Genomic DNA, 16,609 nt, shown 5'->3' on the forward strand with positions numbered 1-16,609 from the left:
TAAAAGAGGGGAATGAGAAGGAGAGAAGTGAGGGAGGCATGGAGGGGAATCCAATGGAATGAAGCAGGGGAGACAGGCAGAAGTGTCACTGTTTCTTTGTCAAGAGTGTCAAGAGTTCCCCCGCTAATAATCCCACCCAAATCCTCAGAGGAAGCGCTCGCTTGTTCGAAAGGGGTGTCAGGATGTGGTGGCGTACACACGATGTGCCAGTAACTTTTTATTGTTTCCCATAGATCGGCCGCATCGTATAGAAAACAATATGCACACACCGATGAACCGTCACTGGCCTGGCGAACAAGGTGCCGTTCTCACACACACACACACACACACCCACACCCACACCCACACCCACACCCACACCCACACCCACACCCACACCCACACACACACACACACACACACACACACACACACACACACACACACACACACACACACACACACACACACACACACACACACACACACACACACACACACACACACACGCACGGACACACATGATTCTGAAACTTTTCTATCACACTTCTTATTTGCAAATATTCAGCTTGTCCTAATCTTTTTGACACTCAATTAAATTTCTAATTTGAAGACATATGGTCATCAGAAAGTACCTAATCAACAAATAATTTAGCAATTACTTCCAAATTCTTATTCATATGAAAGAAAACCAACCTGAACAGTTGTTCTTCTGACTCGTGGTTGTTTGGATGTTGTTCTTCCAGAAGTTTAGCTATTAATTCTAAAGTTTTTTGGAGGCTTAATTCACTCACTATTTTTTTTTTTTTCCCCTGTTTTCCATCCAATCTATAACCTCAGTCAATTCTTACTGGACTCTAAGAACTTTAAAAATGCAGGTGCCCTGCGCTCGTTTAAACACTCCTCATAAACACAGACCACGTACTCACTGTGGCGCTAACTACTTCTTAAACGCTACGCTGAAGGACTCCAAACACAGCAGAGGGTGTTTTTCTGTTCATATATCATTGGGGGGAACTTTATTTATATATATATATATATATATATATATACATATATATATATATATATAAACTAAATGGTGGCCCTATTAGTGTCCATTCTGATTCTGATTAAAAACGCATTTAATAAAAAATCCCATATGCTTTACCCCAGCAGGGGGGCAAATTAAACCGTAACAACCCTGCTGGGCTCGCTACACACAGGGAGATACCCTGCATATGGTATTTGGGGCAAAGGAGACTATATTATTAAGCTGTAAAAGTGGGTTTTTTTTTTTGTTTTTTTTAAATAAATGGTAAATGGAAATGGACTAAATTGTGGGGCTTTTTAGCTGACGACAGCCCCAAAGCGCTTTACATAGCTCATCACATTCACCCGTTCACACACCATTGGAGGCTGCAGCCATGCAAGGCGCTGTCACTCCAATGGGGGGCAAGTTTGGGGTTCAGTGTCTTGCCCAAGGACACTTCGGCATGTAGAGAGACACCAATATAGATACAACAATCGCTGTGCTGTGTGTATTTCCGTGTTTGTGTGTAGGATATCTGTACCTCCAACATAGTAAATCGAAACTTCGGAGGCATGAGGAGCAGAATGCACTGAAATCAGAGCCACAGGGCCTCCTCTTCAACGTGAAACCAGACAGACACCTGACCCTCGCCGATGCGTGCAGACTTAAATGTAGACACACACACACACACACACACACACACACACACACACACACAATCAGAAACACCTGTTCAGTCTTCACACACATGCTCCGGAGTACGAATGAGACACAACCATTAGGGGGGGTGTCTAAAACCAACACTCCAGTACGTCCCGTGTATTATTACCCCCGTATACACAAGCACTTCTCACTTAAAACAAGCAAAGGACTGTCCGTCGTATCTGCAGCAGTCTGCAGAATAATAAGAGACACTAAGTGTGCGGTGCTCATGTTTCTCCACTAGTCGAGTCTGTTAAAGTGCAAAAAAGGAGTTAAAAAAAAGTTGAGAAGGGGAGGAGGGGGCGTTGTTGCGTTTTCAGCTTCTGGTCCTCAGCTATTTGTGTGCTTTTGTAATCATATGCTCATTTATGTGTGATAAACGCACGAAGCAGGTTGCAGTGGCGCTGAACTTTATTCCATAAGCTCTCACTTTAGAGTCAAAACTTTAACTTTTAGTGAGACTGGTGTCCAGAAAAAACCGTACAGAGCGACTGACTGAGAAGTTGCTAATCGAAAGCAGGGAAATGCACCATGTCGCACTATATTCTATCCATTTATATTATAATCTAATCCCATTAAAGACAAAAATACATCTGGATTTCCAGACTTTTCTTTGGGTTGTAGCCTCAAGCTCATCTATTCACACTTTAGGATAATACAAGTTCTCTGAAAATATTGATCCTCACGGATCTCATGGAAAGAGAGTAATTCAAAAACAAATCACATGTATATAGTGTCACTTCTTTAAAGAAAAAAAAACTAAAAACGAGTTGTCTCCACTTACAGTACTAGAGGACACTTGAGTAGGAGTGAATAGTACCTTCATTAGGGTCTATTTATGTGATGGATAAATGGGTGTATGCTGCTGTGCTGGGCAATTCAAATAAAAGGTAGGTGTTAAAATAAGCTGCAGTGTCACCATTTGTTGTAGCGAAGGAGCATGTCTCAATAGTGCAATTGTCTGGTTCAATAATGTGTTTTTAATACAATTTAGACAACAATAGCGGTCTAAGGCACAGAGGAATAAGCTGCACCACACTTTGATGGCACACAATACCTGCAGGATCAATTCACCGGTGGTTGTTGTCTTTTTACGAGATTTGTTGACAGTAGGAAAAATGTAGGCCGTCAGGAATTAGTTTTAATATCGTTGTATTTGAGAGACACTTAAAGCTACCTAGAAGCAGTGCCACATGAGTATAACTCCGCAGGATGAAGACAGATGTGAGGGTCCGGTGGACAGATTAGGTAACGACCCCCCCCTCTAAAGACAGGAACTGCAACATACTCGCATGATCGTGATACGATGAGACAAAGAAAACCGTCCGACAGTATAAATGTCTCTGTGTGGACACATATGCAAGCATGTCTCTTTCTGTTTAACTATTCATTATGAGGAGCCACTTCACCGCTGGCTGAATGGGGGAGCAGCGGCTCTGGGCTCATTGTGGATCCACTAATCCTTCACTTATCTGAACGACGTCAATACTGCTGCTGGCCCCCACCTTCCACTTCATTCTCTGCTTCCTCCTTTATGCCTCCTTCTCCTCTATTTTCTCCTCCAGCACTCCTCACTCGCAGCGTTCGCGCCTTGCGCCTCTCGTTGCAGCTTCCCTCCCCTCTCTCCCCTCCTCCAGCCCCTCAAGGTGCAGCTTGAAATCCACCCTCTCTCTTTTCCTTCCTCTGGACACAACAGAAACGGTACGGGGAGTAATAAGACAGAGCAGCAGGGGTGGGATGGCCCTAGTAAGGTTATTAAGCCTCACACACAAACACACAATTCGCCACAGGGCCACTGGGGTGATGCCCCAGGGGGTCGGGGGGCCATTTCTGCTTGTGCATGTGTTTGGGTGTGTGTGTGTGTGTGTGTGTGTGTGTGTGTGTGTGTGTGTGTGTGTGTGTGTGTGTGTGTGTGTTGAGAAGGCATTTTATGTGTTCATGCTGGGAGGGGGGTGGGTGGGAGGGGTGAATGATGAGGCCACACACCTTTTACAAGCATTAACAACTAAACCTGCCAAGACTCAAAGCCTTAATGCTGCTGGTCAGTACATTTACACTTGAATTCCAATCACACTTTCTTAAATTCTGAATTTCTTCCAAAGGCAAACAACTCTCCACTGGAAACCACACAGATCCAGCTCATTTAAGTGGGTTAATAGCAACTTGAGGCAGAATGAGGCCTGTTTCATTGCTGGTTTTACAGACTGTCAGTCTCTGCAGCTGGTTAACAAAAAATAAAAAATAAAACTACCACATGAAGCTGTAAAAAAGTTGGGGGTTTTTTTTGTGTGGGGGGGGGGGGGGGGGGGGGGGGGGGGAGTTCTTTTCTGAAATGCTGACAGTATATACTGCACAGGTAAACTATTGATTGGCTCAGATCTGAGCTGGACAAAGTGGCAGTGATGAGTCCAGTTGTGACTTGCGCCGTCTTCACAGCAGCAAGGATAAAAAGGATCTTTGGACAGGATTTGGCCCGACTACTCCGGAGCTGGGAGCCGACAGTGCTGCGCTCGGCCAGTGGTGGATCATTTTTCATCTCCAAATCTGCTTTGGCATGGTCAGGAGTGCCACTGTGTGTGTATACAAGTGTGTGCATAGCAGAAGAGTGTGCGTATAGGTTGGCGGGGGGGCGGGGGGGTTAGGCAGGGGGGTTAGGCAGGGCTGCCAGGCAGGGCTGCACTGTGGGTCCATCTCTCGTGTTTTTATATTGGTGCGATTCTGACAACACAAGGCTGGGTCTTCCCTCACTGCTCAGCTGAGCAATCAGGTCACCTCGTCTTGACAGACACAAACACACGCGCACACAAAGACAGAATCTCACACACACACACACACACACACACACACACACACACACACACACACACACACACACACACACACACACACAGACACAGACACAGACACAGACACAGACACAGACACACGCACAGACGCACGGTACATGCAGCCCGCAGCTGTTGCCAATGATGTCAGTCCTGATTTGGCCAAACTAGCCTTTTGTTTCCCGGCGTGAACACAGAGCAGAGGAGGAGGCTTCATTTGGCAGAGCAGCAAGAGTTTCTCTGTCTCCGAGATTGTTTGGATTTAGTTTTTGCTACTGGTCTCTGACATCAAAGTCTGAAAGCCAAACAAAGAGATTTTCTCAAGCTGAACACTGCAGTTGGCAGGAACATGTAGAAAAATCAGCGAATCATTAGAATTATTTATGAAGTAAAGATGCTGCAATTCGCCGGTTCCAGTCTTCCAGATATGAGGATCTGCGGCTTTATTTATTCAGTATCATTAAATATATCTGTAGATTTGGGGTCGTTAATTGGTTATTAGTTGGAAACATGGCTGAAATGATCTTTGGAAAAAATCTTCAATCTTAAAATAAGTTAAAAAAATCAATTATAAATTTATGACCTTGCAGTTTCAGAAGTGACATGGTTTAAAAATCATCTCAGATTTCAGGGTATTTTTTTGTGTCAGTCACAATATATGACTACAACACTCAAACAAGATAGGACTCCCACTTAAATAGTTGAAGCACAAATAAAAAACATTTACAATGTGTGAAAAGCCAGTGAATTATTAAGATGACGTGACTAAGTCGATTAGTTGCTGCTCTGCATTATGATTATCTGTAAGCATGAAATCAAATCCACAAGGTGAAATCTTTAAAAGTTATAAGTCTCCAAAATCTCAAACTAATCATCGTTTGAGCAAAGTGGCTACCTTTACTTCTTATTTTTTTTACACAAGCAATATTTTGTTACACAGAGTTCCTAAATCTTTTCAGCTGTATTTACTCAGTTCCACACTGAACAGCGGTAAAGCCTCTTCTTCTGCAGTACGAAGACGAGCATGTCCACAGCTCATTCCTACATTACCTGGTAACAAGTGAACACAGAGCATCACTTCAGACCGACTCTTCAGCACAAAACTGCCACAAACAAACCAAAAAACAAACAAACACAAAATCTACTGATGATCCTCAGCATCCACTGCAGGTTACTGACACCTTGCCGTAATGAGTTATTTCAAAACTTGGAAAAGTGTGAAGATTGATGTAGAAACGTTAGAGACCGTAGTTGTGGTCAAACAACCCCTACCTCCTTATCCAACACACACACGCGTACACAAACACACACACACACACACACAAAGAAATGCTCTCCGCCTCCAACCCCCTGATGTCTGTTGGCAGAACTGTCTGAGGAGCTTAATTGGTACTTTCTTATTTTCTCTCTCTCTCTCTCTCTCTCTCTCCTGAGTGCATTTGTGTGTGTGTGTGTGTGTGTGTGTGTGTGTGTGTGTGTGTGTGTGTGTGTGTGTGTGTGTGTGTGTGTGTGTGTGTGTGTGTGTGTGTGTGTGTGTGCGCGCGCACACGCGTGTATATGCCTGTTAGCATGAGTGTCTGTGTGTCTTCATGGCAGGAGGATAAGAGCGTGGGTGCCACTAAATGAAACAGAGGCTGAAGCAACTGCACACTCTGTGGCAATGCGATAGGGCGAGCCAACTCGGTTAACCAAATCTTGGAATGGGCCACTGAATTAGGCCGTCGCCGCAAACACACCAGCGCAGGCGAACACACCAGATACACACACCAGCCTTGTCCCGGCGCCCAGGCAGCGTTCGCGCTGCCAATAATGAGGAGGATTGGAGATGTGCATTTGTTTGTGTGGATCTAAAACTCAAACTTTAATGGCTAACTGGCCGCCAGTCACACACCAGTCTCGGGGTTCACGCCGTCATTTGTGTCCTCGCACGCTAAAGTTACATATCACACCTGCCGACACGAGATATAAACATAACATGAGACCCTCTTCTACCGAGCTATTATGCCGTCTGTGACATTTTCGAAAATAATTCTACTTCTCCTGACATTTCATGCGGCGGGCGCTTAGAGTACCTACTGCTGTCCAAAGCAGGCTGCCTCTTGATCTGAGATGTGTTTCTTGGAAGCCTGGCGGGCCGGGGCTGCTTGTTGGAGCAATGATTTGATTAGGTTTGCGCTGATTACAGCCTTGTTGGTTACAATATACAGTTCAATCAGGGGGAGCAGGAGGGCAGGAGAGGGAGTGATTGAGAGCGGGAATGTCAGTTTGTCAAGCTGTCAAGAGCGGTGCTGTATTGTGCTGCTGCGTTTAGCCGAGGTGCACGCCAGTAACCGAGCGGCGGCTCAAAATGAATCAGTTGATATCAAAGAGTACCGGTGAGGATATTAATACAAATCTTCCAGCAGTTATCGGCACTCGGGAGAGTGATACAATGCTGAACCAGCGCCTTTGAATCAGATCGCTGCAAAAAGGGAAAGGAAAGGAGGGGGGGAAAAAAAAAGAAAAAAAAAGGAGTAGCACATCTGAACAGTTCCCATTTCACAAACAATGCTATCGCAAATACACTTTTAAAGGCAAGTGCCTTTCCTCGGCATTGTGCGGGAGAGCTGAAGCACAGTGGCACAGCAGCTCAAGCATGGTGTGTAATATTGGCTGAGAACAAATAATCTGAAAAGCCTCAAATGCCCTTTGCCTTTGTAAGCTTTATGAAATATTAACCAAATTAATCTAGAGTCGCTTTTTTTTTTCTTTCTTTCTCCAGGAACATACTGTACTGCCACTGAGTCCCTGTAAACCAACAATCATTCCTGAGATTAATTTGAAAAAAAGCGGCAGCATATTTGATGTCGGCGAGCCGGGGACAAGGTGTAATTATTCCCTTCCATATATTGTGTTTTCTATTAATTAGGGCTGCGCCAGCAAACGTCGGCGTGCTTGTTGAAGTGTCAGCCACAGAGCCACAGGCATCTCTCAACACGGCTTTATTCCTAACAGCCAGTGTGCCGGGCCGGACACGTTATTATAATAGTACAGGGCTTAACAGCGTCGCACCTGATCGGAGGTCAGAGCCACGTTGTTCATTCTGCAGATATTTTTAAAGACCGATATGATACCCTGTTTAGTGGAGCAATTTCTGGAGGCCTTGAGGCAGAACAAAAGGCCAGGGTTCACCGGGAGCGGGCCGAGCTGCACTCAGAACATGTGACCAGAAAATGAAGGCCACAAAGTAAAATAGAAAATCATTTGAAGAGGATTTTATAGATTGCAGATTTAATGTCCGTCTGATGGAAAAAAGAAAAAAGAGGGAGAGAGAGAGAGAGAGAGAGAGAGAGAGAGAGAGATCAGAATTAATCCTCTTACTGTTTGTTTGGTAATCTGATTTGGTCTGATTTTTAGGCTGCTATCTCTGCTTGTGGTTACTGATGCTGTCTCTGGATTGACCACAGCCATTTTCACCGTCAATGCCTCCCCCCCGCCCCCCTCCCTTCCCCCCCTATTAGGTTTGGAAGTTGTCACATAAACAAAATATCAGTGTATGTAAATCCCTTTCGCACTTCACCAAATCCAGCGACGTGTCTGCTCATGAACCGACTCCCCGCTCTGACATCGCTCAAGAGAGGGAACACTATGGCTGTCCCTGCTCCAAATAAATGACCTACTTTGCGCATTAACACACATTTACATGCAGGCGAGATCAGGGGCAACTTCATAGTTTCTGTTTCCAGCTCAGACACTCGTCGCTTTAAGTGCAGTGCGGCTCCCGTTCAATTCTTAGAAATCGCGGCCCTTTTTCTAATTCCCCAGCCGTGTTGGAGGGGATCGCGCAGACAGCCGAGCCGAGCGGAGATGGGTTAAACTGCATTTCCTTTCAACCCGACTGCAAAAATGCCTGCATAATATATGCAGCAGAATTGTACTTTTGCCACGCAGGCGTGTTAAAGGAAAGTGAAGCTGGCACAGAGGCCCACCTAAGGTGCTCCCGGGCTCCAGCTCGAGCTATTTCCGGACCAGCGGCCCCTCCGCCGCCTGCACCTCCACCTCTGGCTCGGGAAACCACACCACTGCACAGGCCCCAGTCACAGACGGGATTCAAGAATGGATCCATTATTCACCCAGGCACAGGCACACAAGGGTGGGATCTGGTAGTGAGGCGGGAGTACGCACTCTTACTTAACTTCGGTGAGGTCTGCTCAAGCAGGCGAGATACACGGCGAGATTTAGGAGTTTTGAAATAATGTCATCCCAACGTCCAATATCCCAGATTCCCCATTGTTCCGACGCGTGTGATCGAAGCACGTTAACTCTGATGAGCTGCGTGATGTTGGTCACACAAACCAAAGGAACGCAACACAATGGCAGCGAAAGTCGACACACACACACACACGCCATGTCAAGTTTTAAGATTGCCTGACAGAGCAACACACAACTTGACATAGATGAATATGTAAGTGCTCTTTCTGTCACTCCATGTCTCTCACACATGCACAAACACAAACACACACACACACACATACACATAAAGAGACCAGATTGTATACGAGTTTGCTCACGGACCATGATGAGAAAATGTGGTAAATGCGTAATCTGATATGCATGACTTGAGGTTTCTCTCTGCCTTTCTTTTCCTCTTGGAAATCGCAGGTTGCATCCATAATTTACACCAGCCTCCGTCTGTTTCACTCTTTTCCACTCTGCTCCCTCCCTTTTTTTCCCCCTCCTCTTTCTCTTTCTCTCTCTCTTTCTCTCCATCTCCCCTTCTCTCTCCTGGCAATCTGGCTTTTGCAGCTTTGCTCATTAGCATATTGCAGAATGTGCAGATGCCACCAAAAATTATTCACCTTCCAGCGCTTTGATGCCGTTTCACATGTTTACAAACTACACCGTCGACATTTTGCTCAGCCTCCCAAACAAAAGCAAGAGGGAGAAGGTCGCTTTTTTTTTCTTTTTCTTTACGAGAACATGTCAGGGGGGCCAGAATGTGACATCCTTTAGCGTGATGTTTTCCTCTCATTGTCATTCACCCCAATTACATCATCCATCATGGTGGTCAAAGGTTTTTGACACAGTGATGACGGCTGATGAGACGTTTCATCTCTGCTGAGGTTTAAATGAACACTTAATATTCATACAGTCCCAGGGATAACCGAATAATAATATTCATGCTGTCCAAAGGCTAATTGAACACAATATTCATGCTTTTTTTTTTTTGCACCAAATGGAGCTCTGTCCTACAGATTGTGCAGTGAAAGGGAAACGACTGGAGAATGGAAAGCTGGGAAGATGGGGATTAGTGGCCGTTCTTCTCTTGGAGATTGATATTGGTACTGATAGCGGTAGATCAATGGCCACACATGGAAACTTACCATTGGTTCAATACGGTGAACCATGCTGGTCAGATTTCAAGCCTTCAGGGAGAGCTTCATGCAGGGCCCGAAAGATAACACATAACCAATGTGGTATACAAGCAAATATGTGGCGGTGTAAACATTGTGCTTTCTCTCAATCGACTGCATCAGAGGAACAACGGTGATATAGCACAGCGCAGAGCGACTTTGACGTACGGCCAGTGTGTTCAGACTGACTGACACCCCCCAACCCAACAAGAACCAGCTGCCTGCCACACAAAGAGGAAATGCCATCACCCTCCATCATGGAAATCATGTTGAAAACACGTGCTTTCATTCAGTAGGGGCCAGCATCTCATGGCAATTAACTCAGTATGTTCTGACATACGAGTGGTTCCGGTGCGTCGCTCCGAAAGCGTCAGGACAACAGAATATGGTGCAATATCAAACTTGGTATCAGGAGGAAATCAAAGCACATAAGTAATTTTCTGCACAGATGATTCCTTCTCTTCTCCATTCATTGTTGAAAGCACACTCCAGACAGTATGTAACATGCTCTTGTGTGTTTAGTGGCTGGTACGACACAACAAAAAACTAAATCCAAACTGCAGCCATCTTGTTTGCAAAACCATACTGGAGGGTATCAAGTGCCCGACTGTTGGCGTGGAGAGACAGTGTAGGTGATAAATCCTGGCACCTTACCAGTTTGGAGGAGGACGTTCCTGTTTCCTAATAGACAAAATCCGTTCCTTAATCCTCATCAATCACAGAGCGGGTCTAAAATGAAACAAAACACAATGCAACACACATCAGGGAGTGTGACAAAACACAATGTGCTTTTTAGTGATAGGAAAACAAGACTTAGGTGGCATCATTTATCGAGATGTAATGAAGCACCCTGTGGTGCTTCTGACAAATTGGAAGCGCATAACAAGGAGTGACAGAGCTGGAGAGAATATGCATATCTAATCCCTGCCAAATATGAAACATGAAATGCTTAAATGACAAATACTAGTTGATTTCTTGTCTTCCTTGTGAGTGTTTTGTGCCCATCTAGTTTGCAGAAGCATCCGTCTTTGAACTCTCCAGGCTGTAATCATGGAGGAATATTCCTTCTCTGCTTCTGGCTCCTCTCTAACGGAGAATTGCACATCTCCTAATGGGACGACCACTCTCTGACTATTAATGCACTAGCCTACTTTACAGGAATGCATCTTTAACTCACTTATTTCTGTGTTTGAAACTCCCACATCATTCCATTAATATGCTGCTCGACGGCTTCCAAAAAAACGTTTGGCTTACAATTTTTCCACATGTGTACAGTAGGCGGAAAGAAAAGACAAGAGCTATCTTCACAGGCTACAGATTGCCCCACATTTAATTACTGTTAACACCAGCAGTAGCAAGCTAAATACGCCTCCATGATTTATTCATTTTTCCCCCCATATTTGAGTCAAATTAAATTAGTCATATGGGTTTAATTAACTAAATATGATCTGATATTGTAATTTCACACTTGGATATGGGATACAGAGAGGGGTACTTGAGTACAAAGAAACAGAGTAAACCAGTGCTCATTAGAGGCTCTTATGTGTAGTCATGTTGGCGTTACCAACAGCAGCCCGAGCTGAATGATTGCTACTAATCAAGGTTTACACACTGGGAGGTTACCTTTATTCCTGCAGAATGGGGAGCACTGCTCACACCATCACTCACTGCTCCCATTAGTCATTGAACCGTATCTAATACAAGTAACTCCCCTCATATTTTCTGGGACCTGTGCACTGCTAATTAATGTTACGGAAGACCACAGAACAGCTATTAGGGGGAAAACAACTATTTATTCAGCCAGATAACAGATGTGTTTGACGTACCACTAAAATAAGTTACAATTTGCTAAAAAAAAATTATTTAACTACAGTTTTTCTCTTTTAGGAATGTTTCTGCAACAAAATCTCCCTCAAGGATTTCAAGAATATGTAATTAAAATCAGGGGTATAATAAAAGGGCATGTTCGCAGCAAAAATGTCAAATTGACACTAACGTAGCTCCTAAAGAACTAAACCTCGAAGTCCAAGTTTAGGTCATCCTGGCAGTAAATTTATGTTGCCATTTTAGAGAGAAGTTGTACAGAAAATAAACACGATGGTGACAATACTCACAATGATTTAAGAATAAATAACATGTTTCACCAGAAGTACCCTCTAAACAACATTAAAACCTTCACTTGAGTAAAAGATTTTATTTTTTCTTGGGGGGGGGGGGGCAGGAAGTATTCCATGTGAAGTGTGGGAATGATCAATTCTCTGCAACCTGACTGTGTGTTTCTGTTTCTGAGGGTTAAAATGGAACACAGTAGTTCCTCCGGAGATGAAAAACTACTAATATGTCCTGTTAATTTCATGTTGGTCAATTATCAAGAAATTATGGCAAAACATCTCTACGTATTTCAATTTTAAATGCATATTCTTCATTATCGGGTTTACCGTGTCCTTGTTTATTGAAATTAGGTTTTAACGTGGCGCTAATAGCTGAGCAGCTTTAAAAATAGCAGCTGTGGCACAGGTAGTTAAGCAGGTCGTCCATTGATTGTGAGGTCAGTCGTTTGATCCCCGCCTCCACGTGTCTATATGCAGACACACAGTGAATCCTGTGTTGCTCCTGATCGCTGGCCAGCACTCTGCAGGTTATCTTTCTCACGTTGGTTATGTGATTGTGACGGAAACTGGGAAAATTTAGACACCAGAAAGGTGACGACATGCATACAGTCCAAGTGGAATGCTAATAAAATAAGAATGAGACACGTCAAGGTAAATTTGATTTGAAGTAAATCAATTCCAAAAGAGAAAAAACAAAACTAAAAATGTGCTTTTTGTGAGTGCAAGAAAATACCCTTTTATCAACTTCATAGACCGGGTGGCGTTGCCAGAGAGCTACAATAATTTATTAGATTTTTTTTATCTTAAAATCCACAAAAACACTCACTCTTCATGCGAAAAGCAACTAGAGTTAAGTGAAAAACGATGTTTCTTTTTAATGTGGATGAACTGAGGCTTCCAAGGCCGTTTTAAAAAACATCTTTGAATAAAAAAAATACTGAAACACACCATTTCAAGCACAGTGTGTAAAACAGAGCACACAGTGTATTTACAATGCGACAGTTTATATTCAAACATTTGTCAGACCTTGAGTCAGGGAAGGTCATCCTTTAAATCAGTGATGCACAGATATAGCGTAAACCACTGGCCATAGGGTCTCACGGTGGGTTTTTTGTCTCCAACTGCACCTGGTAATTCCAATGCAAGCATTTCTGTAGTTGTCTGAGTGGTTCTAAAGCACTATTTCTACGGCCGCTGTAATTCCCCATTCATACAAATGCACCATCATGGCGCTAAATGAGCTGCAGTGAGTGATATAAAAAGCGGGCGGTGATTTACTGATCTTCTGTAATGAAACATGAGGCCAGTGTGGCATGTTTTCTCACTCTTGCCGAGAGGAAATATGGCTGCTGAGAGCCACGCCGGCTTGCAAAACACTGTCACACTGCCTAACGACACAGGCAGAATTATCAGAGAGGGAGAAAAAAAAAAATACAAATGGAGGCATTGATTCAGTAGTTGTTTATTTACAGCCCTCTCTGGAGAAGAAATAAATTCCCCTGTTGAGGCTTTGTTTCCCCATAACACGACACAACGGGACGCATGAGAAGAGGGGTGAGCAGGCCACACACACACACACTTGGAAAACACACACGAGCGAACGCGAGCGCGCACACGGAGACGTCTTACATCTGGATTAATCTCCAATGGGCGTCATCACAGATGCCATTAAACGTAGCAGAAGCCGAGAATCATGCAGGAAAGAGGCTGCCATCTGAATAATTTATTCGGAGCCTCATCTTGTCTCGCACCGGGGGGATTTCTGCTTTCAATTTACACTGTTTTCATCCCCACATTCAAATGGGGCAGCAGATTGGTTGTGATTGGCACACGGAAGGTCAACGTTAGCGAGCTAGCGTCAACGCTGTCCTCAGTGGGTTGGTATGCTGGTCTATTAGCACACTGGGCTAGCGTGCGTGCGTGCGTGCGTGCGTGCGTGCGTGCGTGCGTGCGTGCGTGCGTGCGTGCGTGCGTGCGTGCGTGCGTGCGTGCGTGCGTGCGTTTGGCAGTCTTTGTTTACCTCAGTGTGCGCTGGGTGACGCTGGAGAATAGGCCTGTGGAGCGCAAGAGACATCAGTGTGTGTCTGAGCTTATTAGGCTGCTTTCCAAGGACACAGGAGGATCTAGACATTACACTGGCTGGGGAAAAAACACTATTGCTAATCATACGCAGGAAGATGTTAAGGCTGCAGACGCGGAGCGAGGGGTTCGGCGAGGGAGCGGGGGGGGGGGAGTATATAAAGAGAGGGGAGATGGGAGTGGAACTGTAGGAGTCAAGGATGGGAGCAGGACAGAGGAGGCAACGAGAAAAAAAAAGGAGTGAAAGGATGAAGTCATGGCTCTCATGCATGTCCTCGCTCTGTGTGTCACACTGGGACTGAGAAAAGGACGCGGAACAGTTCACCAAGGCGCAGGTCAACTGTGACGGGATGAGCTGCCATTAGCCGAAGGCACCACAAAGCAGCTGACAAGCAAGAGGGGAGGGAAGATGGGAAAGAAAAAAGAAGAAAAAAAAACAACTCGCTCAGAGTGACAAACTGTATTTTCAAGTGCTCCGTTTGAAATTTCCGAGGCACAAAGGATGTGTTTTGTTGTTTTGTGCTGTTGTCGCACAACTCCGTGGGGAGCAGATCAGTCTATCCCACTATACACTCGATGTAGGTGGCGTACGCTCAACAGAAGCAAACGACATATCACAGACGCGTGTGCTGTGTTTGTCTAAAGACACTTGTTCTGTTAGAGGGAAGCGTTCTCTGAAATGCCTAACACACTCACACACACAATAAAAAAAAAAAAAAAAAAAGGGGTTATGAGGTTGCTTGAGGGAAACCGTGCTTACCAAGCAAAATGCCCTTGTCATTTCCAGTAGTAAATTGGTATGTGCTCGCTAGCACTGATGACAGGACTTGGCTGTTTCTGCCGTTACAAGCGTTACAAGCATGAATGGCCCTGTAGTAGCCAGGCACAGTGCAGCGGTTCAACAAGGCCTCTTTAACCAGCTGAATGACAGGCGAGCAGACGGGCGGCGAGCCAGCCACAGACATTCAGCTCCGGCTGCCGTAATGATGCCAACGCAGCTAAACCAGCGAGGCCACGTTTTGCAGTCAGAGGAGAGGACTGCGAGGAGAGGACACATCTAGGAGTTCTTCCACGGTGAGGTCACAAGGGCTGCGTCTTTCTTCTCCTTCCACGTAAACCCCCCCATCTGGTTCCAAGGACTCTCCACTGAAAACAGTTAGGCTTGTCTTTTAGTTACCGTGGGGAGTCTATGACTGTGCGGCTTGTTGCCTTGTTAAACTTTAAATGACAGTGTCCACAGGCCCTGGGTGTTGCGTCAGTAGCTCTCTGCACCCTCCACCTTGTGGAAATCTCCGCGCAAACCGAGGGGAAACTCGGCACCAGTATGACACAGCATGCAGGAATGCACAAGCAGGATGTGGCTCTCTCTCTCTCTCTCTCTCTCTCCCCTCCTCAGTGAGCCCTTGTCTCCTCCTCCTTCTCTTCCCCCTTCTCTCGCTGTGGGCAGGTCCACATGCACCCAGTTATTATCAAGGTTATTTTCTCCAGAGCACCAAATCCCTGTTTATGGGCATGAAGCGTGTGTCACAGGGCCCCGGCCATCTACCCACAGGACGCTGACTCGGTAGACAATCCCAGAGTAAAACCTCTCTTTCGCAGACACTGCGGTTGCTTTAACTCCCATTTAAAACAAACAGGAGGAGGGAGGGGAAAAAAAAAAAAAAATAGTATTCGTGATTTGCAGTAGCTGTGTCATGACCTCAAGTGAGACAGCAAAAATGTTTCGTGTGAGCTTTAACCCACAAATCTGACCAAAATCTGGGATTTATTTCTGGAAACCACCAAGTCGGTCCACACAGTATAGAGAAAATCTGATACCCAAAAAAATAAGCAAGGCCGAACATAACTCGTTTGATCTACATCGGCGTTGTGTACTCAGACATGAAGGCGAAAAGTGCATTTTGTTCATGTTATGTCTGACTAAGGTGCAAAAATAGAGGGAGAAAATATGTTTCTACTATTGTAAGTTCAGTTCAATCCTTGGAGTCAGACGCCCCGGAGAATTGTAACCTGGACTATAACACACATTTCCTTTTGGCAACGACTACAGAGGAAGTGAAGACTGTGAAAGGCTCGTGGTTAACAAGCCCTGTAAAAAACACTAACCAATCCAACAAGCCAGGTATTATACCAGTCAATTAGAGGCAGACAGGAGGCAAGTTTGTTGTCTGGACGGGGACACAGAGTAGACTTGTTCTCCCGCTACTGTAGGCTTGTCGGCAAACAAGGGCCTGGAGCAACCTGAACTGCCAGCTCAAAAGTAAATTTGCATGTAACAAACTGTTAGCCGGGGTCACCGGTGCGCGAGCACGCACACACGCTGGAGTTGGCTGCGCTCTCCACAAAAGCTGCTTCCTCTCCGTTTCATCACGCGGGCCAGGCTTTGTTGGTGTGCGGAAATGCCTCCAGAGGGAATGAAAATACTGGCAAGTCCCTGCAGCTCGGCGTGGAGAGACGAGGGAGAGAGGGAGGGAGAGAGAGAGGGAGAGAGAGAGAGAGAGAGAGAGA

At 45.2% G+C, this 16,609-nt stretch overlaps 1 protein-coding gene across 3 annotated transcripts in view; it reads right to left on the reverse strand.

Annotated features, from left to right (window-relative positions):
* zmiz1a (zinc finger, MIZ-type containing 1a) overlaps positions 1-16,609 on the reverse strand; it is a 113,041-nt gene that overhangs the window by 58,628 nt on the left and 37,804 nt on the right. For 2 of the 3 annotated variants that reach the window (XM_080481037.1, XM_080481035.1), the window contains exon 3: positions 10,566-10,640. The exons of the other annotated variant lie outside the window; for it this stretch is intronic. The gene's annotated coding sequence lies outside the window, so the exon portion shown is untranslated. The remainder of the gene's footprint in view (positions 1-10,565; positions 10,641-16,609) is intronic. 3 annotated transcript variants of the gene reach the window in all.

The sequence above is a fragment of the Lipophrys pholis genome (assembly GCF_963383615.2).
Source record: "Lipophrys pholis genome assembly, chromosome: 15".
In the NCBI taxonomy this organism is placed as follows: domain Eukaryota; kingdom Metazoa; phylum Chordata; class Actinopteri; order Blenniiformes; family Blenniidae; genus Lipophrys; species Lipophrys pholis.